The 23,000-nt window shown below is 29.7% G+C and overlaps 1 protein-coding gene and 1 further gene across 1 annotated transcript in view; one reads left to right on the top strand and one right to left on the bottom strand.

Annotated features, from left to right (window-relative positions):
• LOC117168250 (basement membrane-specific heparan sulfate proteoglycan core protein-like) overlaps positions 1–23,000 on the bottom strand; it is a 1,113,250-nt gene that overhangs the window by 835,493 nt on the left and 254,757 nt on the right. The window lies entirely within an intron of this gene.
• Positions 4,305–4,458, top strand: LOC117168601.

Here is a 23,000-nt window from a genome sequence, read left to right as displayed (position 1 = left end):
TTTATTTCTTTATAATCATACACGACAGTCTAGGACAATTTGCGGGTGTAAGGCTCCATTGTAGTAACACACTTAATTAATATTTACCTTCCCAATGGGCAAACAAATTAAGGATGTCCGAGAGACGTCTTGAAGATATCCCTAAGACTTCTTTCAGACGTCTCAGAGACATTGATTGGGCTAACATAGAACGTCCTAGGAACGTCTTAAGGACGTTCTTGAGATTTTCTTGGCTTTGTGCCCACTGGGATTAAGTTTAATTATAATGCGTTGAATAGTTGCTTTTATCACCTTCTTACTCTGCGAGGGATTATAAAATTGTTTTCTTCTGTTTTAAAGTCTGAAGAAGAGATCCTAAATATATTAATATCATAATTTCTGTTTCATTTGAAACATCGATGAATTTCTAATCAACTCTGTGGGCAGAAAAATTAAGAACGTCCTAGTGATGTCTTCGAGACATCCCTATAGACATCGTCTATTGCAACATGTCTTTTGAACATCCTAGTGATGCTCTTAAGACAACAAATGTCAGTACGAAAGGTGTCTGGATAACGTAATATTTCTTTAAGACGTCTTAAGGACATATTTAGGACATTAGACGTTTCAGAGATGTTAATTTGGCTGACATTGGACGTTCTAACAACGTTCCAAGGACTTTCTTGGGATGTTCATGGTTTTCTGCCCACTGGAAAGTTTTATTTCCCAGTGGACGCAAAATAAGAAACATCACAAGAATGTCGTTTGCACGTTCATAGGTCATCTTATGTCTCTCCAACGTCTCTAAGACGTCTTAAAGACATAGGATGTTCTGGGCACATCTTCCATACTATAATTAGACGTCTTAAGAGCATTACTAGAATGTTTAAAACACGTGTCCTAAAAATGTCTTAGAAATGTCCCAAAGACGTCTCTGGAAGATCCTTAATTCGCTTACCCACTGAGATCTCTTTTTCTATAATTAACTGTCGAAGTTGGAAATAACCCACTGGATACAAAACCATGAAAATCCCAAAAATGTCCTTAGCACGTTCCTAGGACGCCCAATCTGAGTCCTATGAACGTCTCGAAGATGTTTAATGTCCTAAAGATGTCCTAAAACGTCCCAAAGACATAGAAAGTTCACGGGTCATCTTTCATACTGACATTAGACGTCTTAGTAACATCAAATGTATGTGCAAAAGGCATAATCCAAAAAACGTCTTAGGAATTAATTAATTATAACTAATACCATTTAACAAATATATTTGTTTGCATAAATAATTATTGTTTATATCTATATTCTTATATATAAATGTGATTTTTAAAACAATTAAGTATGGTTTATAACGGTATTCTCTTAGAATGATGCTAGAAAGTTGAGGGTTTTTCTGAAATATGCACCTTTTCTTTGTATTTCTAGTAACGAACAAATAATTAATATTTCTATTAATTTAAAAAAAGTCTTTTAATGACTATTTTAAGGAAAAAATACAATCAGTATGATGAATATAGAAAATTTAAAGAATATTGTAAGTATCTGCTTTAATTTGAAAAAATAAATTTACAATGAAGAGATTGCTTGAAAAATAATTTTTTCTATTGGTTATTTATGATTTTTTTAAGCTAGAAATCCAAAGGAAATTTATAATTTTCAGAGAAAACGACAACTTTCTAGCAAATATCTCAGAGAATTATATTAATATTATTAATATATCCCAGAGATAATTATCAACAATAATAATTTCACTGAAAAATTACACAAGATGATGAATCTTTCAGGAAAAACCGACAACTTTCCAGCATTATTCTAAGATAATATTATTTAAAATAAGGAAAGGTTGTTTAGGCAATTAATTGTATTAACTTGAAATTATTATTATTTAATTTTAAGTAAGAAGTTGACAAAAAGTAGAAATTTTCAGGAAGGCCGCCACTACCTAGCATTATTATCTCATTATTTTAAGAAAATGTTATTATAAATAAGAAAAGATTATTTAAAAACTGTATGTCAACATCTGATGATGAGATAGTTAAAAAAACTCTTTTGCAGAAAATTCTTATTTGTAGAGTAAAATTTTCGCAATTTTGTAGAAAAATTAACTATTTTCTTCCAAATGTATGTATTTTGTTCAAAATTCGTCTTGCTTAGTTTAAAATTAATCTGTTTTAGTTGAGTATGGATGTATTTTGTTAAAAATTCGTCTTTCCCATTTGAATCCAACTGGTTTTTTTTAATGAAATAGTTATCTGTGAAAATATTAGTTATCATATTTTTTGTTTCAAATTTTTTTGGTACTTTTTACATCCAAATGATTGATAGTTAATTAATTTTTTTGTCGATAATTTATATATTGTGTTAAAAACTAAACTTGTTTACAGAAAAATTAGACTCTTTTCTTGAAAATTCAAAATTTTTTCATTAAATTCAACTATTTGGTACAAACATTGACTGTTTTGTATTGGGTGTGTTGTTTTTTTGTATTAAAAATTAATTCTCTTAAGCGAAATTTGAAGACATATAATATGCCTAGTTTAAACTGTTTAGGCGAAAATGTAAGTTATTCATTGAAAATTAAAAAAACTACTTGGTTAAAAATGAATGTGTTTTCTTGAAAATTCTTCTTTTATGACAGAAAATTAATCTTTTTGCTTGGAAGTCACTTTTTGTTTGTTTGAAAATGTAAGTCTTTAATTGCAATTCAAATGTTTTATTCAAAGCAACAAAAAAATTTAATCAAATAGTTGAATTTTCAACGAAACTAACACAATGTTTTACCCAATAGAACAAATTTGATAGAAAAGAGTTTATTTTTCAAACAAAAAAATAAATATTAGATGTTCATTTTCTTAACCAATAAGATAAATTGGAAACTAATAACCGAAAAAGTAAACTTTTAAGAAAAATTCTTATATTAAATATTTGAACACAACAATATTTGATGAAAATGAATTATATAATCAAATTTTTTTTGTGATTAAGGTTTATCGCCTCTGGGGTCATGTTCAGCGTGAACCTTTAATTTTAGTTTGTAGTTAAAATAACTCTTATTTTTGAATTTAACTGGAACCCATTTTCATAAATTGGATGATTTTCGATCAAATAAAGACATAAAAAATCAGTTATGTCCAAAAAGTTGACAAATTTATAGTTCCTTATCATTTCGGGTCAGACTTGTGATCCGTAGGTCATAAAAAAGAAATATTTTTTGCCCTCCATGGATCGCCACAAATATGAGGTTTTTAAATGTGCTCCCGTTAGAATAATTTGACTTTTATATCTGGTCTTGGGGTTTGAATTATTAAAATATGATTCAATGGCCAGGGTTTGAAGGAAGGATAATGTGAGACCAGAAAACGGCCAGTTGAGTATTCGGTTTCTCAGCGACGCAGAAAAAGTATCCGTCTTTGAGAGAAATGGGAAAGACGGGAATAAAAAGCATCTCAGTAAAGATGGTCGGCGTGAAGGCAGAAGTGGAAGGATTTCTCGAATCGTGACGTAAGCGTTTAAGCTGCTACCTCGAAGAGACGGAACGTATAGAAAGACGTTCGCCCGCAATACCAACAACATTTTTCATCCTTAAATCTCAGAATCTCAAATCCACCATTAATATTTAGAACGTCACAACGAATCTAGACTACGATACGAGCATTTGAAACAGGTGCTATCTAGAAGAATACGCATGCACATTTTCATGACAGAAAATAAACTTTCTCAAATTTATAGGAAATCAAAATGAAAAAAGTTCGCCTGATGTGCGGGACATTCTCATCGAGCGCGAGACACTTATTACAGAATTAATATAACATACCCAGAAAACACGTTCTGTAACTTTTTTCTTTAACAGCTGTTACAAGGTGGTGACTGAACTGTTCTAGAACCTTGTTGCAAGTGTGTTTTAGAACAAATTAAAAACAAAGATTAATAACGGCCTAGAACAGTTGTTACGCAATTGTTCTAGAACTGACCGATCACAGATGATATGAAACATTTGCTCTAAGCTCGTTCTAAAACTGAGCCGTAAAAGTGTATATCGAAGTTCTAGAATCCTGTTACAAATGTGATCTAAAATAAATCAAGAACAAAGATTTAGATCTCTTACTCACCAATTCTAGTACTAACGTTCTAGCGTTCATGCTCAAGCACTAGTAAAGAATCATAGGCGATATTTATATTGTTTGTAATAATATTATCATTAACTTTATTATGTGTACTGTGCAATCCGAATGTTACTTCGACTTTCTGTGGAAAACTATTACATTGCATTGCTTAAACTTAATAATAAAATAACTATTTTGACAACTAATAACGAAAAGAAACAATTGTACTACCGTCCCACATTTTCTAAATAAAATTTATTTAAAAATACATTTGTTTTCATCGCACTATGGTCGAAGTTACCCTTGCGAATATCCCTAATGTGGATATCTCAGACGTATAATTTTTGCTAGCCGGGACTGCTTATGCGCTGTCCCAGATCAAAATATATCCATAGGGATATCGGAATTTCCGTCTCGCAGGATATACCGACGAATTATCCCTGGAATTACCCTGAACATAAAGAGGGGCAAATCAAAGATCCCGGGATATCGTATTGCTGTGATGTTTACATAACACTCTTCCATATTTGATACATAACAATTTTAGAACTGTTATAGAATTGTTATAGAACTTTTATAGAATTGGTCTAGATTTTTTACAACGTAGCATACGAAAGTTCAAGAATTGTTCTGGAAATGTTACAGATCAGTTTTCACAGCGTTCTATATCTACTACAGATTTATCATACAACCTTTGTAATTAAATTTTAGAATTTTTCTAGAAATATCACAGATCGGTTGCCACAACATTTTAGATCTGTTACAGAATTTTTACATAATTCTGGTAACCGAGTTCTAGAATTGTTCTAGAAATGTTACAAATCTTATGTAACAGCATTCTTTAGGTGTTACAAAATTGTTCTCATGTATGGGCAATGACAGATATTCGCATGTTCGTAAACTGTTACTAACCTGTTCTTTTGTGTTCTATAACAGTTACAGATATGCTCTGCAACCATGTTTGCTGGGGATTAGACACGTAATATCAGATATTAAGATTTAATATCCACAGATATTTAATCTTTTATATCCAAGATACTTATTCTAAATATCTGAGATATTTATTCTAAGTATACTTGATATTAAAGGAAGAAGCCAAGATTTTGAAAGCTGTAAGTTCTTTGTTAATACTGTTAATCATCCGAGGTGTTAAATTTAAATATTCGAGATATCACAATGTATTATCTAGCATGCTGCTGTTTATTAAATACGATTTTAAAGAGCAATATTAAGCGAATATTACCAATAATTAGATGGCATGCTAAGATTTATTAGGAAATAAATTGTTATTTGAATAAGTCAATTTAAATGTGAAAACGATATATTATCGACCAAACTTAATTAAATAATATATTTTTGTCAATATTACATTGATGCATCAGGCAAGGTGACTTATTAAGATTTACAAAGCATAATAAACTGCAATACAAACTTTTATATTAATTATAATATATTCTTATTGTTCGCAGTCCGTGATGATGTATATTTTTTCATTATAATGTTTTTATATAATTACAGGATGGTACTTGTGTAAACCTATTTTCTTAAAAAATTGAGCTTTTTTACACATCATAACCTCATAAGCGAAAAAATGTTCACAAGTTAATATTGTTTTATACATATGACAAAAAAATATCACATCGCCTGTGTTAGAAGATCAAAGTCTTTTCTTAATTACAGGTTAGGTTTCCTCAACTTTAAATTTTAAATAAATGTTAGAAGAAAATCCACACTCATTAAAAAACAATTTCGCAAGGCTCACGCTTCACACGTTTTAAGCACGACAAAAATTTAATTTTACAAATCTGACTAGCAATATTACACTATTTAAAAAAGTACGCAAAAACGCTGTTTCAAAATTCCTTCTTCTTTTCCGGATGACTTCGAACAAGAACATAGTTTACGTGCGACGTGGCCTCCCAATGTTGGCAAAGTTTTTCTTGCGCTTGCGTTACGACAGTGCGCCTATTGGTCGCGTGTCAACTGGAACCAATCACGTAGCGCTTGCGCGCGCAAACACTGGAAATACATTTCTAGCGTCTCAGATACTTACGATTTCAATCTCAGATACTTAAATTTAGAATCTCGGATAACAATAAATTAAAAATCTTTGGTAACTAGCCAGTAATATCTCGTATTTTAACTATTAGCAACGTGCAAGCGCATCTTGCTTTTGCTTAAAAAACATTCTATTGTTTCAATTTTTTTAATATTATACAACAATTGTACATGAGTATTCTTTTTCTTATTGTTGTAACTATTGCTACTATGAACTTACCAGGTTGAAATAGTCTTTTAATTTTATTTTGAACTTTATCTTTAATTTTGTCGAACCAGATGCTAGAAATATTCTTTTCGTTATCGGGAAAAATAAGGTTGAGCAAAACGCGTCTTCTTTTTCTCTTTAAAACCATCTTTAATTGTAACATTAATGGAATGTCACATCAATTTTTATATATATTTCAGTGTTACATATAAATAAAGTTCACGTTTCTAATTTCATTCTCGGATAAAAAGGTAATGAAAAAATCCCATTAGATAATGTCGTTTCTTCGATGTTCGTTCCTACAGACATTGACAAAACGACTCTCGCTGGTTAACACCCCACTTATCTGCGTCGTGAATTGTGCGCTGCCATGAAAGTGAAGTCCATAATAGCAGGTCTATCACGCTAACACCTCCAGAAACGAAAATCCCAAATTTCTATGTATCAGAATTTTGGGCTTTTTCGTTTTTGTTTTTTTTTGGCTGCATTGCCGATTTTTGGGCTCCACTACTTTTTATGAATATTTAAATTGCGACTGGAGGTGCTGGCTTGAGTAAAGCCAGCACCTCCACTTTATTAAAATTTAAAGAAAAAAAAATCAAGCAAGTCAGAATGTTGGGCTTATTTTAGGCTCCAGAAGGCACAAAACAAAAATCCAAAAACTACCCTTAATTTCAAAAAAACACCCCCTTGCGAGAAATAAAATCTGCTAAACACAAAATGCGCCAGAGTCTGAGCTTATTTCGGGCTCTGAAATGCACCGCAAACAAATCCAAAAAAATCACCCCTATGTACAACCACGCGAGCCCATGAGTAAAAACTTAAGCCTCAGTGTTTGCATTTTTGAAGAGCCCGAAAATCAGAGAATCCATTTGCATTGTAAACAATCGATGTTGGTATTTTCAAGGAGCCCAAAAATCGACGAATCTATTGACACTAAAAAATTCTTAAAAGGAATATATTTTTACAATTTCATATCTGCGTGGTGAAGAGGGGTTGATTTTAAAAAATAAGGGTTGGAGCCTCAAAACTGGTGTAAGTATTTTCGAGGAGCACAAAAATCAGAGCCTCTATTGACACAGGAAAATTCTCAGAAACATTATTTTTTTAAAAAGTCTTATATACATGATAGAGGGAGGTTGATTTTAGACGTAAGGGCTGAAGCCCAAAAATCAAAGTTGGTATTTTTGGGGAGCCCAAAAATCAGATAGTCTATTGGCATAGAAAATTTTTTTAAATTATGACTTATCCAAGTTCAATAGAAATTCAGATTTTTTGGCTTCTTGCAAATACACTTTGCGATTTTTGGGCTGCAAGTCTTAACGTCTAAAATGAATCCCTCTCTTTCTAAGTTCTCACTAATAGGTTGGTGTTTTTGTACATAGAGGTGTTTTTTTTTACTTTTTGTGAAGTGCATTCGAGAGCGAAAAATAAGCCCAAAATCTGGTGCATATTGTGTTTAGCCGACTTTATTTTTCGCAAGCGGGTGGTTTTTTGAAAATGGGGGTAGTTTTTGGATTTTTGTGCATTCGGGAGCCCAAAAGAAGCAAAAAATTCTAAAGTTCCTTGTTTTTCCCGAATTTGAGTTTTTACTTAGGGGGTAGTTTTATTCTTAAAAGGTTTTTTTTAAATTGGTTGTTGGTGCGCTCAACAACCCAAAAAAGCCGAAAATTCTAAAGAGTTTGATTTTTTTTCGCAATAATTTTGTATTGCAAATTAAAAGAGTTATAGCAACAAAATAGATAATATAGAAGCACATAAGATTAAAAAGATTAAACAACAAAAAAACAGCACCGTGTAAACTCAAATTTAGACTTTTGGTATAATGAACTCAGTTTATATATGTAAATTATTTAGCTCTTGCATCTCTTGCATCATATTTAAAAATTAAATAAATAAAGATTTTTGAAAACGTAAAACCAAGTGAGCAAAATCATACCAGACTTCTAAGCAAGCCATATTTCAATGGTTTCTTCTCTCGACCTGAACTTTTTAAGAGGTTAAACACTTTATTTTGGAATGAACACTACATATCCAGATTTCAAAATATTTTAAAAATTTCAAATGATTTAAAAAGAGTTCACAACAATTAAAAAAATATTTCAAATATTTAAAAAGCTTTATCAAAGATTGCAAACATTTCACCAAGATTTTAAAGATTTTACAAGGATTCAAAAGATCTTAGAAAAACTTCAGTGATTTTAGAAGGTTTCAAAATATTTTTGATGATTTAAAAATAAATGAGACCATTTGAAAAGATTTCACAAATATTTCAAATTTTTAAAAAGTCGTTTCAAAGATTTAACAATACTTTCAAAGATTTCAGAAAACCCAAAAATATTTGTAAGGTATCACAAAATTGTCATATTTTCAAAGAATCCACAAATATTTCCAAACATTTAGTAAATATTTTAAATGTTTCGCAATGATTTAGAAGAATTTACAAAGACTGCGGGAGTTTTGATAATATTTTGGAAACATTTGAAGATTAAAGAGATCACAAACGATTTAAAAAGAGTTAAAATGATTCCAAAATTATTTCAACATTTCAGAAATATTAAAAAATATTTTTTTTTAATATTTTAAAGATTTTGAAATGATTTTAAACATCCCACTGATATTTCCAAGCTTTCAAAAGATTTCATAAAGATCACAAACATGTAACGAAGGTTTTTAACGATTTGGAATATTTCACAAGACTTCAAACAGTTTTAGAATGATTTGAAATCTTTCAGAAGGATTTCAAAAGAAATTAGACAATTCAAAAATATTTCAGAAATATTTCAAAGTTTCCAAGAGATCTTACATCGATTCTGAACATTTGACAAACATTTAAAAAAGTTGTAAAGAATCTACAGAGATTAAAAAAAATATCACAAAAATTTTTAATTTTTAAAAGGTTTCGAAAAAATCCAAAATATTCAGAAAAACTCAACAATTTACAAGATTTCACAAGGATTTAAAATATTTCAGAAGATTTCAAAATAGTTCAAAAACGTTCAAAAGATTCCACAAAAAAATGTTTATAAGAGTTCAAAGAATCCGAAGATTGCAAACGGTATCAAAACGCTTTAAAAGGTTTTACAGCAGTTCACAATAAGTTGAAATAATTACAAAAAAATTCAGAAAGGTTCAAAAATATTTTAGATGATAACAAAATGTTTAAAGGATCTTGTAGATTTCATCTTTCAGAAGATTTCTCAAACATTTCACAAATATTACAAGAACTTAAAAGATAAAAACAAATACCAAAAGATTTGCGTAACATTTTAAACCTTTCACAAACATTCACAAGCTTTCAAAATAATTCAAAAATCTCTCAAAGATTTGAAAACTTTAAAAAGTTTTCATAAGGATTTAAAAAAATTATAGAAGATTTTAAAACATTTCACAAAGATTCAATAGATTTCAAGCGATTCAAGAAGGATTAAAAAGATTGTTAAGGATTTTAAATAGTGGAAGCGATTTTTAAACATTCTACAAAAATTTCAAAAGGAATGAGATGATTTTAGAAGAATAGAAAGATTTCAAGGATTTTTAAGATTTCGTAATGATTTCACAGGTTCTAAAAGATCTCAAAAATATTTCAAACATTTCGCAAAGATTTCAAAGCCTTTAAAAATGTGCAAAGATTTCACGGATTTGAAGGTTCAAGAAGATTTCACAAAGATATCAAACATTTTACAAAAGTGCTTAGACTTTCAAAATGTTTCAGAAATATTACAAAGCTTTCAACAGATTAAAAAAACATTCTAAACCTTGCACAAAGATATCAAGCATTACACAAGAATTCTAAAGATATAAAAAGGTTTCAAAAGTTTTTCAAACATTTTTCAAATATTTCATAATATTTTTGATTTTTCAAAAAGATTTAAAAGAATTCAAAAGATTTTAAAATATTTTAAAAGATCACGAAAACATGCAGAAGATAAAAATGCACATACATACTAGAGGTTTCAAAAATATCAAAAGGTTTTAAATTTTTTCGAAGATTTAAAGGAATTTCCATATTTAAAAATGTTTTAAAAAGATCTTACAATGTTTTAGAAGATTTTTAAATTAACTACCTAAAATTTTTTCGTAACTTTCAAATTTCATTTGGAGGTTCGACATTCTCTGTAGGGTTTAACTGACAGTTGAAAAATAGTATCAAATTCTAAAATAACCTTTAAAGTAGCATTTTACATTTTTCTAAAAAAAGTACAGTTTCCTGATAATCTTTATCAATAAAGTGTGTAATAAAATGCAGGAGTTCAAAAATTGGTGGTAGAAAAACATGCAATCGCTTATTCTTGAAATTATAGCGAATAGTTATTTTATTATTTGAGTAGAAAAAAAACGAAACCTGGAAAAACCTGATTCATTGCCCTGGAAAACTTTATTAAGAGCCTGAATTTTGTTCTGAATAATCAATAAACGGTTTATTCAGTTTATTCCTTTTCATGAACATTTCTCCTAAACAAATGTTGTTGAACCTGTTTATCACCTTAAATTGTTAACATAATGACAAAATATAAGATTTTTTAAATTCTTGTTCAGAGGATAAAATGGTTCTATTGAATGTCGTTTATTTAGCAGAGGTGGCCGGATAGAGATTAGACGTCCAATTATTATCGAAGTGTGCTTTGAGGGTCATTAATTCCTTTTGAGCGACATTTACAAGCTTCACTTGCGACTGTTATACGCATCTACGTGGCTTTTCAGAGTGTTGTGATTAATTTCAAAGTATCGTCTTAAGGAAATTTATCACTCCGCGCTCGCGAATTTTCTTTAAAGATGGAGGGTGCTTCGATGCACCTTCGTCAAAATGTATACAACAGCTTACAAGCCGCGGAATAAAGACCACTCGTGCATATGCGAACGATGTCAATAAATTGTTTTCGTTACGAGCCAGCTCAAATTTATAGAGAAATAAACTTTCAGGAATTTACTTACAAACCAGGCCCATGGAAAATAGTCGTAAACATTCAAGTGAAATACACCAGCGCTTTCCTTACCTACCAACAATTTTATTGCTTAGATTTGAGTCGTTTGCCCAGTTACGTACCTGAAACACAAAAAAGAAACTAAAATTAATTTACTGTTAAAGTATTCCTAAAATAATAAATTTTCAGGGTTGAATAAATTTGATAAATTCAAAATGGTGAGGCTAAAGGAAAGCTAAACGAAAAGCCAATGGGGTTATTGCATGAAATCAGATAAAAAGATATTTAGATTCCTTAGTAGCTTATTATTTCATTCCAAAAAGCAAGTATTTTTTATTGAATAAGAAACATGTTTTTTTATAATGAGGTTTGAATATTGCTCCCACGCGCGGCATTTTTCAACACTGGTTATCCCGAACTTACGAAGATCAGTTGCTCCAAGAATTAAGTGCTATATTTTTCTAATGTGCGTAAGCGCGGAACTGTTCCGCAAGTGCCGCGTGTGCAAACCGGCTCGACTATACTGTTAATCAAACGATTCGGTTTGTTCGGGGTAATGGTTCTCCCGAATCAGTGGAGCCGTTCTACTAAACAAAAGCAGCGCTGCTTACTGTTTGATTGGTGCGGCAATTGTACGTGATCGGTCAACGGTTCTACTAAACTTCTCTTCGTGCAGCTACAAAACACTTCTTAGGTACTAATCTACTTTCTTTGGTGAATTCGCTGATTTCAAAATCCATTCTGTTTTTCTATCTTTGACCCCACTTGATTCGGCTTTTATTTTCGATTTCTCGTTTTTGAGGTATTGATAGGTTATATTAGGGTTAGATAATCAGTTGGATCGGAGGGGTCTCGTACTTCAAATACGTCCAATAGATGGCGCTCCAGTCAGTTAGGCCTCTTTTTGAATTATTATGTATAGAAAAATACTACCATTCATTAAAAACTTGATACTCGTTATAAATATAAAAGGGAGAACATTCTTTTCAGTAACAATAATAGCGTCAGTAATTATTTATGCAATGAATTAATGAAACCATTTAAAATAATATTAGGAAAAGTGAATGTAAAGATGAGTATTTTGAAAACAGCTTAAATTGTATTCATATTTATCTATTGCTTATTTTGCTCATGTAATTAATTTCATTAGCAATTGCAATTGTTGTAAATTTTAAACATTAATTGATAATATTATTACAATATACAATAGTAAGGATAATATTTAAATAATAATTAATCTTATAATATACTTTTTAATTAATTCATTTAGACATTTCGCTCTCTGACAAATATATATTTATACATAATTTATCTATAATGAGGGTGGCGAATTGAGCGGGAAACAGGAAAAGATCAGAAGTTGATCCAGGATTGAATTTATAAAAGTAATTTTTACTTTATCTAAAGTTCGAGGGAATATGAGTGAAAATAACAAGCGCTTTTATTTTACGGCAGGCATTTTTGGTTTAAAAATAAAATTTCCCTTGGGACAGGGAATTTTTTATATGGATCGAAAATTTAATTAAAATTTTTAAATTGGGATTCAAAAGAAAAGAGTTTTGAAAAATCCCTGTTGTATGTCAAAGTACGTCACAATTTAAAATTTACATCTTCCGAAGTTTAAAAAAAGAGAGTGCTTCAAGTATTTTCTAAGAGTAGAAGTAGTATTTCGAAAAGGACATAATTTACAATTATAATATAGTTTTTTAAAACACTTTTCTGTAATAATTTATGTTATTTCGTTAAAGTTTAACTATTTGCGATTGAAAGCTGAATGCTTTTTTCAAAAATCAATTTTGGTCCAGCAGAAAATGGAACTATTTTGGGTGGAAAATTTACCTTTTCTAGTTCGAAATTCTATAATTTAAATAGAAATTCTCTTGAAATACACTGAAAGATTTGAAATTCTTTAAAACCTTGTATATTCATTACAATACTTTTGAAATTCCTAAAATATTAATTAATTGCTTTAAATCTTAATCTATCATTTAAAATTACTAAAAAAATTTTCAGTTTAAAAATTTTTCTTTAGTGTTTCGACATTTTTAAGAGCCCTTAAACCTGATACAATTATTAGGAATCCTTTGAAATCTACTGAATAGAAAGTATTTTTTGGTAAAATAATAGAATATTTTTTCGACATTCGTCTCTTTCAAATAAATTTCACTATCTGATTCAAAATTAAATTTTGATTTTTCTTCGAGAATTAATTTTTTTAATCAAACTACTTGGTTAAAAGTTACAAAACTTTATTAGAAATTAATGTTTTTCTAACAAATTTATGACTTTAGTGAAAAATTAACTGTTTGTTGGAAATGTAACAATTTTCGTTGAAAATTCCTTTTTTCGATTTGAAAATGTTGTAAAAGTTTTTATATTTGGTGGACAAAAAAATTTTTTTCTTTGAAAAATTTAAAAATCGACAATTTGGTTTAAATTTTTCTTCGTCTTTCACTAAAAAATATTTTTTAATTAAATAGTCAACCATTTGAATGAAAATTTATATCTTTTGATGATTTCAAATATTTTTGTTAAAAAATTAAAATCACTCTAGGACGGAAGAACAACTATTTTTTTTACGTTGAGAATTAATAATATTCAGTTCAAAATTTATCAATTAAAATAATTGATAATTCACTTTTTTTTGAAAGTGCAAATATTTTGTGTAAAATTCACCTCTATGGATTATTTCAGATGTTTTGTTTCAAAATTAAAATCCTTTTTGTATGAAATATCAAATATTACAACCTTACTTGTGAATCTTTTTTTTTTAATTCGACTACTTGCTTGAGAATGAACAATGTTATTAAAAATTAACTTTTTTTAAGATTCGCGATTTTAGTTGAAAGTAAACCGTTTTGTTGAAAATTTGATTATTATTTTAAAAATGCGTCTTTTTGCATTATTTAAAAAGTTATTAATTCTAAATTAAAATCCCTCTTGAATCCAATACCAATTCTTATATTTTGCCTTAAAATAAAGAGTTAACCCATTTTTGTTTTGAAAGATTCATATTTTCTTTTTACTTTTTGCCAATTTACTTTTTTCTTTGAAAATGTAACTATTTTATTGAAAAATTATTGGTTTATCATTGAGGATTCATATTTTTTCTTACAAATTTAACCACACTGTTCAAAATTAGTTTTTTGTTAAGACTCATAATTTTAGTTTGAGATTCTTCTTTTCTGCTTAAAAATGCGATAATTTAGTTGAAATTTGTTTGTGTTTTGATTGATCTTATTTCTTTGATAAAAAAGCAACTATTTTTGGAAATTTTGCATTTTCTAGATGAATTGAATTGCTTCGGATTTAAAATTAGAATGGTTTTTAGATGAAATAACAACTATTATATTTTTTGTTGAAAATTCATCTTTTTTGGCTGAAATTTATCTGCTTACGATCCAAAATTAATATCAATTTTCTATAAAATATCGATTATTATATTTTTGGTACAGAATTGATCTTTTTTTGTTAAAAAAATCAGCTGTTTTGATCAAAACTCTTCTTTTTCAATGATTGTAACTGTTTAAACTTGAAATTTCAGTTTAAAAAAATTAAAGATCATTTATTAACTATATTCGTTTTATTATACAGAATTTATTCTTCTATTATCATCAACTTTATGATTTCTAAAAAAAAAACTAAAACTTTGTAAGAAGAGAAAAAGGGAAAAATTTGGATTTTAAAATCAAAGGTGAACGGACCGACAACTGTACTTTTGTTATTTTGGACTCTCTTTTGTTAAAGCTCTTTTGGCTTTAACGAACACACTCTCAACACGCATTTCGTGCTTCGCACTCGATTTTGTCCAACATGTCAACTTTTCTACATTATAAACAACACTTTTATATCAATTATAATACATTTTTTATGTAACTCTGCTAAGGATTATTTATTAAAAAATTGCAAAATAAAATGCAAATTGTATTTATCATGATTATTTTTGTATTTGTTTCCTATTTTGCTTTAAATCGTATTCTGAGCTGCTCGTCCTATCGAGAAATGATTAATAATAAATTTATAGATCTTTTTAGGCGAAGAACTGTTGTCTGGTAATTTAAGTTCATACCTTGTGTCGTTTCTTCAAACATATTTAATATTTTTATTTAGAATGTTATTTTTTACGACTAAAACAAAAACAACGTGTCCTATCAAAATTTATAGCTCTTTTTTGAATGAACAAGTTTTGTCTAATTTTTTTTCATAGCTTATATCGAAAAGTGATTCATTATAAATTAGTAGTTTTTTAAAGGGCGCACAATTTGAGCTTTTTCATTTTTTTCGTATCTTGCATAGTTTGACAAAAAAATTGAATTTTTGGCTTTTTCATTTTTTTCGTATCTTGCATAGCTTGACCAAAAAATGGAATTTTTTACTTTTTCATTATTTTTGGTACGATCAAATTTCTAATGTTCAACGTTTCAACCAAATTAAAAAATTTGTTATCATAGTCCTGTAGGGCTTTCAAAAAGCAAAGTTTTTCTTCTCTGACATTTTTCATGGCATGCGTTGTTTGTCTTAAAATGTTCATTTTAGTTTGTTTTTTTGGATTTTGAAATAGCTCTAACTCTGATAATTTTCTTTTCATACAAAAAAGTCGGAAGGATAAATTATTTAAGTTTTGAAGTAATATGAACAACCGTGCATAGCATTTTTGCATCTTGAAAAAATGTGGTTCCAAAAATTTTGTGCAGGACCAAGTTTTGAATTTTCAACTTTTTGACCAAATTGAACAAGTTGTTATGATAATCTTGCAGAGCTTTCAAAAAGAAACGTTTTTCTTCTTCAGACTTTTTTCGTATCATATGTTGTTTGGCTTAAATTGTTAATTTATTTTGTTTTTTTGGATTTTTAAAATGCTATAACTTGATTAATTTTTGATTTTTCGTTTTAAGTCATTGGGGTAAATTGTTAAATTTTTTGAATACTATGAATAACCGTACAGAGAAATTTTAAATTCTTAAAAAAGTGGTCTGAAAAATATTCAAAATGTGCCGACTTTTTGAATTCTCATCCAAAATGGCTGGCCAACGAACATGACCTTTAGTTTAGGACACTGAACAAGTGTACCCAAGGCCAATCTAATAGATTAATTCTTTCAAAAGTATCGTGTTCACAGACAGACAGACATACATACAGACATATAGGCAGGCACACTCGTAAAAACCTGTTTTTCGGATTCAGGGGGTCTCAAATCGTGGACATTTGACAAAAACTGGGGGGGGGGGGGGGGGGGGGGGGGGTCAAATTTTATATGAATCTAGTACCTTCTCTGATGAGAATGTAAAAAACTACATAATCGCCAACCTGTAATTCCTGATATTTTCATCCGGTAGAAATTTCAAAAAAGGGTTTGGCGGGGACACTATAATCCACGGTGGTCATTATTTCCAAATGAGGAATGATGTGGAGAGTGGAAATTCAATAATGAAAACAGGTCTTTCGAATTTGTCGATTTGTTAGAAAAAAACAGAACCACTGCCGCGAAATAATGCAGGAAGGATAAACGAGATCCCAGTTTCGCAGATCACTTTGTTCTCGATCAAATTTATTAGAGCGGGGATAAATAAATCTCCGATCGCTATCGAGATAGGAAGTCGAATCACGCTCCAGCATCTAACCACGAAATGGTTAGGAACCGGAAGTGAAGGGGGTCAGGCCGAATTCGAGCTAGAGTCAAGAGCTTTTTACGAGACAGCTGCGATCCCCTTCGTCATTATTAGTCTTATCCACTAAACCCTGTCCCAGGATAAGGTAGAAATCAAATAATTTTTTTATCAAATCAGAAAATATTTTTTCTTCCTTTTATTACAGCTCATCTTGCTTTAAAAGCTTTTACAAATAAATTAAAGATTACATCTGTTTATAGAACAATTTATAAATTACGTGAATCATTTGTTTATAAAATTAACAAATAGTTATATCTAACAAAATAGCTGTACCAAAATTATAGAAAATATTTTACTTTGAGTGGTTAATTTATGTTTTTTATTAATTTTCGAAAATTTTGTAGATCGCAAATTCCAAATGAGGAATTTCGATTAACTTTTAATTTCAAATGACTTTAGTAATAAAATAACTATATATCCTGTTGATAACATTTTGAACAAATATTTTTAAAAATTTTAAATGACAAGAGAATTCTATTTAAAACCCCTCAATCATATTAAATAAGTTGACACATCAATAAATATAAAAAAATGTCGGCATTGCCAATTTATTCAATCAAATTTGTTTTTTATTACTGGAAAACAATTCTTTCTCAACATTTTGTTACTAAATTATAATTTTCAAACTTTTTCACACAAGGAAGGACATTAAAAAAGTTGTCAATACCAATAAAACAAACATTACTGGCAGTGACAAATTTTGAAGAAAATTTAAATTTTTTAAGATTTCGTGAATACATTTTTTCAACTCTTTAAGGATTTTGGAGTATCCAAGATACTCAAATTTTTTTCTTAATATTCAAAGAGAAATTTAAATGTGTCTTTTTTCAAATATGAATTATAGTATAAATTTAAAAAGATTTTAAATTATTTCATAAATTTTAAGAAAAGACGGTAGAATATTTCAAAGATAAATTTTGCAACTTTGTAAGATTTTAAATTTTAGAAAAAATTCGAATAAGTTTAGGAAATATTTAGTGGTCTTAGAAGGATACAAAAATAATTTTATTTGAAACAAAATGTAAATTCTTGAAGACTCCAAACAAAAACTTTCTAAACTTTTAAAGAATTTTTAAAGAATTTTTGTAAGATAACTTGAACAATTTCGTATGATTTTTTTATCTTACAGTTTTTATTTAAAGAGAATAATTGAAAATATTTCAAATAATTTTCAATAATAAAAAAAAAGATAAAATAATCTAGAAGGTATTAAAGTGAATTTTTAAAATTTTGCGGAATCGTTTCAAAATCAAAGGAAAAATTTGAATAATTTTTAAGGAAACTCAAAAGTTCTTCAAACAATTTTTTAATAATAAAATATTTTCAGGAACCCAAAAGAATCTATAGATTTTTAAATATTTCAAAATAAAATTTTGATGGTTTTAATGATTTTGAAATGTTTTAAGATATTAAAAAATTTATTCTTAAGATTACTGGAATATCTAAAAGTATTCTTTATTTAAAAAACTTAATATCCAGAGAATATTTAAGAAGATTTTAAAGTATTAAAAAGATTTTCTAACTTGTCAAAAATGAAACCCGAAGCTCTTAAAACAATTTTAGGAAGAATTCATGTCGGTTAAAAAGATATTTAGAAATTTTTCGAATTTTGAAGAGATAAACATTATTTTGAAACTTAAAAAGGTTTCCAAACATTTATAAAATATTCGTAAATTTTTTCCTGTAGTTATTCGATATTTGTATTTTATATTGAACATTATTTTTATCCTAAAATTGTAATTAGCTTACATTTTTTTAATTTGGACCGAAAAATCTTTTTTTCATGTTAATTTAACAAATTTGTTGAAAATTCGTAAATGCTGTTTGAAAATTCTTCTATTTTACTAGATATTTCATCTGTTTTTATGCAAATTTCAAATTTTTTGTTTAAAATTAAAATCCTTTTTGGTAGTGTATTCAGAAATTTGGTTGAAACCACGTTTTTTTGAGGAGTGCGAGCATTTTCGATTGGAAATTAAAAACATTTTTCGCCTAATTATCAACAATTATTTTTTTCGTTTTAAATACATCTTCTTTAGTTAAGAATTGAATTTCTTGGTTCAAAGTGAAACTACTCAAAGAAAGATTCACTTGTTTGATGAATTAAACTGTTTTTTATTTCAAATTAAAATCTTTTTGGATGGAATTATTAACTACTACATTTTTTAATTCATATTTTTGGTTTGAAATGCAACTACTTGGTTAAAACTCGAACCACATTGTTAAAAAGTAATTTTTTGTTAATAGATTCATAACTTATAGTGAAAATTCGTATTTTTTAGTGGAAAATTAATTCTTTTGGTAAAAAATGCAATTATTTGTTTGAAAATTCAGTTACTTGGTTACAAATATTTAGTTTTTTCAATTCATATTTTTCATTTAAAAATTAAACTTTTTTAAAGAAAATTTTTCTCTTTTGAACAATATTAAAATTTTTGTTGTTTAAAAATACAACTGCTCAAAAAGAATTTGTTTAAACAAGTAAACCTAAAAAAAGTCACTTAAAATTATTTGCTTTTACATACTTTATATCATTGTTAAGAAACTGTTATTTCGCATTAAAAATTAAGCCTAAGCGTATTAAAAAGAATTGGAAAAATTTTATAATGTGCGTTTTATGAAAATGTTCGACCGCAAAAATTAATTAATTTCAATTAAGATTATTAAAGATTTTTTTACTTGAATTTTCCTTATTTTCTATTACTTTTCAATAGTTCCTGAATGTTTTTAATCAAAAAAATTTAGAAAACCCCCTCAAAATTAGGTTAAATATGATTTGTACATAAAATATGTATTTATTCAACAAAAAAAAGACGTGTATCATGGGGAGTTTATTATTGTACCAGAAAAGTCTTTAGCGAATTTTTTAATGAAATTTCTATTGTGCCTTATGCGAAAAATAAAACTTAACGGAAAATAATTAGAAAATAATTCGACGTGTTTAAATAAAAAGGTTCCATCTCGAAGAAAACAAAGGAAAAGATGCTAACTCGTGCAGAAAAAATGAAAAGGCGCTAACTGACGAGGACAAACTAAAAAGGCGTTAACTGACGGAGATCAAATGAAAAGGTGCTAAGCGGCCGAGATAAAATGAAAAGGTGCTAACCCGCGGAGACAAACTAAAATGCTTTAATTGGTGAAGATAAAATTAAAAGATGCTAATTTGCGGAGAATTAATGAAAAGGTGCCAACTCAAGGAGACAAATTAAAAAGGCTTTATCTGGTGTAGACAAAATAAAAAGGTGCTCCCTCTCGAAGACAAAATAAAAAGGCGTTAATTAGCGGAGATAAAATGAAAAGGTGCTAAAAAGCCGAGATAAAATGAAAAGATGCCAACTGGCGGCGATAAAATGAAAAGGTGCTAACTCAAGAAGACAAACTAAAAAGGCTTTATCTGGTGGAGATAAAATGAAATGGTGCTAACTGGTGGAGACAAAATGAAAAGGTGCTCCCTTTCGAAGACAAAATAAAAAGGCGTTAACTGGCAGAGATCAAATGAAAAGGTGCTAACTCGTGGAGACAAACTAAAATGCTTTAACTGGTGGAGATAAAATGAAAAGATGCCAACTAGCAGAGATAAAATAAAAAGGTGCTAGCTCAAGGAGACAAACTGAAAAGGCTTTATCTGGCGGAGATAAAATGAAATGGTGCTAACTGGTGGAGACAAAATGAAAAGGTGCTCCCTTTCGAATACAAAATAAAAAGGCGTCAACTGTCGGAGATCAAATGAAAAGGTGCTAAGTGGCCGAGATAAAATGAAAAGGTGCTAACCCGCGGAGACAAACTAAAATGCTTTAATTGGTGAAGATAAAATTAAAAGATGCTAATTTGCGGAGAATTAATGAAAAGGTGCCAACTCAAGGAGACAAATTAAAAAGGCTTTATCTGGTGGAGACAAAATAAAAAGGTGCTCCCTCTCGAAGACAAAATAAAAAGGCGTTAACTGGCGGAGATAAAATGAAAAGGTGCTAAGAGGCCGAGATTAAATGAAAAGATGCCAACTAGCGGAGATAAAATGAAATGGTGCTAACTGGTGGAGACAAAATGAAAAGGTGCTCCCTCTCGAATACAAAATAAAAAGGCGTCAACTGTCGGAGATCAAATAAAAAGGTGCTAAGTGGCCGAGATAATATGAAAAGGTGCTAACCCGCGGAGACAAACTAAAATGCTTTAATTGGTGAAGATAAAATTAAAAGATGCTAATTTGCGGAGAATTAGTGAAAAGGTGCCAACTCAAGGAGACAAATTAAAAAGGCTTTATCTGGTGGAGACAAAATAAAAAGGTGCTCCCTTTCGAAGACAAAATAAAAAGGCGCTAACTGGCGGAGATAAAATGAAAAGGTGCTAAGAGGCCTAGATAAAATGAAAAGATGCCAACTAGCGGAGATAAAATGAAATGGTGCTAACTGGTGGAGACAAAATAAAAAGGTGCTCCCTCTCGAAGACAAAATAAAAAGGCGTTAACTGGCGGAGATAAAATGAAAAGGTGCTAAGAGGCCGAGATAAAATGAAAAGATGCCAACTGGCGGAGATAAAATGAAAAGGTGCTAACTCAAGAAGACAAACTAAAAAGGCTTTATCTGGCGGAGATAAAATGAAATGGTGCTAACTGGTGGAGACAAAATGAAAAGGTGCTCCCTTTCGAAGACAAAATAAAAAGGCGTTAACTGGCGGAGATAAAATGAAAAGGTGCTAAGAGGCCGAGATAAAATGAAAAGGTGCTAACTCGAGGAGACAAACTAAAATGCCTTAATTGGTGGAGATAAAATGAAAAATGCCAACTGGCGGATATAGAATGAAATGGTGCTAACTAGTGGAGACAAAATGAAAGGGTGCTAACTCTTGAAGCGAATTCCCGAAGCATCAAAATCTCATATTAATTGTATTGTGGACATCAGTGCTGTCAACTCTAGAGCACCTTTTTAATTCTTCACCACAAGTTAGCTCCTTATTATTAGGTTTCTTTGAAAGAAAACTTTTACATTTCGACAAGCGGGTTTCTTGATCATTCAACAACCCACCTGGACATGGTTGAAATTCACCATGCAGGGTCTTTTATTTTCTAAAATTTGCATTTCACCCTACGCCCTAATCACTAATCTTGAAACACAAAAAATGGTCTTTCTTCTGAACTGCTTAGCGCAAAATCCTTTCTATCTTAACTATCGCGAACGCTAAAGACGATTTTAGTGAGTTCTAAAAGCACCTGGCCTCACTTTTGGAAAGGCCAGACATCCTATTGTACTATTCAAATCGTGAAAAGAAAATCTGAGCGGCTGGCACCTTTCAAAACTTCGAATGATTCTCTAAAGGCACGAGGTTACTATAGCAGCATTCTCACTGAGTGAACCAGACTTTTTTCAAACCAGAGCCGCAGCTCTTTTTTGATATGAGCTTTCACAATTGTTTTCCTAAATAAAAGCTCCGGAAACCTTGGTGGAAAAGGGGTGATTTTGAGAGAAACGAGGGCGTCCGTAATAAACGGGGGTTAGTTACACTCCGTTTCATTGTTAACCCCCCTCCCTCCCCGCCTCTCGCGTAGCCACACAAGCATGTATAGAGATTTTCTTCATCTGTTTGTCACTGTCGCGCCTTTTTGCTTTCCCACACTCAGAGCTCTTCTCGTCAGAACTTTGTAACTTACCTGCAACTTGAGCTTTTTACCCAACTCTTGTGGGGCAACGAGCACATAAATATTTCTCTTGTACAACTCTAAAGCCGCACACCATCTTGAGAGGAAAGTTGCTTTATCTACAAGATGTATTATTATCACAAAGTGCATTTTTGATATTCATTTTCAACTTCGAGAGAGAGACAGAGGAAGACAGAGAGTGTGTCTACGTTTGTGTTTTGAATTCAATGTTGCATATATTTTCTTTTTTATTAACTAATTCATAAACAATCAATTATTAATATTTCTTGGTGTTAAAAATAAAGCTCAAAGTGAAAAACACATCGATGGGGCTATCCATAGACTACTTAACCAATTTCGGTATATTTTTTAACTACACATGCTCCAACGTGGATGACATTGTTTTTGTCTTACCCCCCCCCCCCCCC

The sequence above is a fragment of the Belonocnema kinseyi genome, chromosome 2 (assembly GCF_010883055.1).
Source record: "Belonocnema kinseyi isolate 2016_QV_RU_SX_M_011 chromosome 2, B_treatae_v1, whole genome shotgun sequence".
NCBI lineage: Eukaryota > Metazoa > Arthropoda > Insecta > Hymenoptera > Cynipidae > Belonocnema > Belonocnema kinseyi.
Note: the sequence above shows the minus strand (reverse complement) of the source record. Positions and strands in the feature narration are given on the sequence as shown.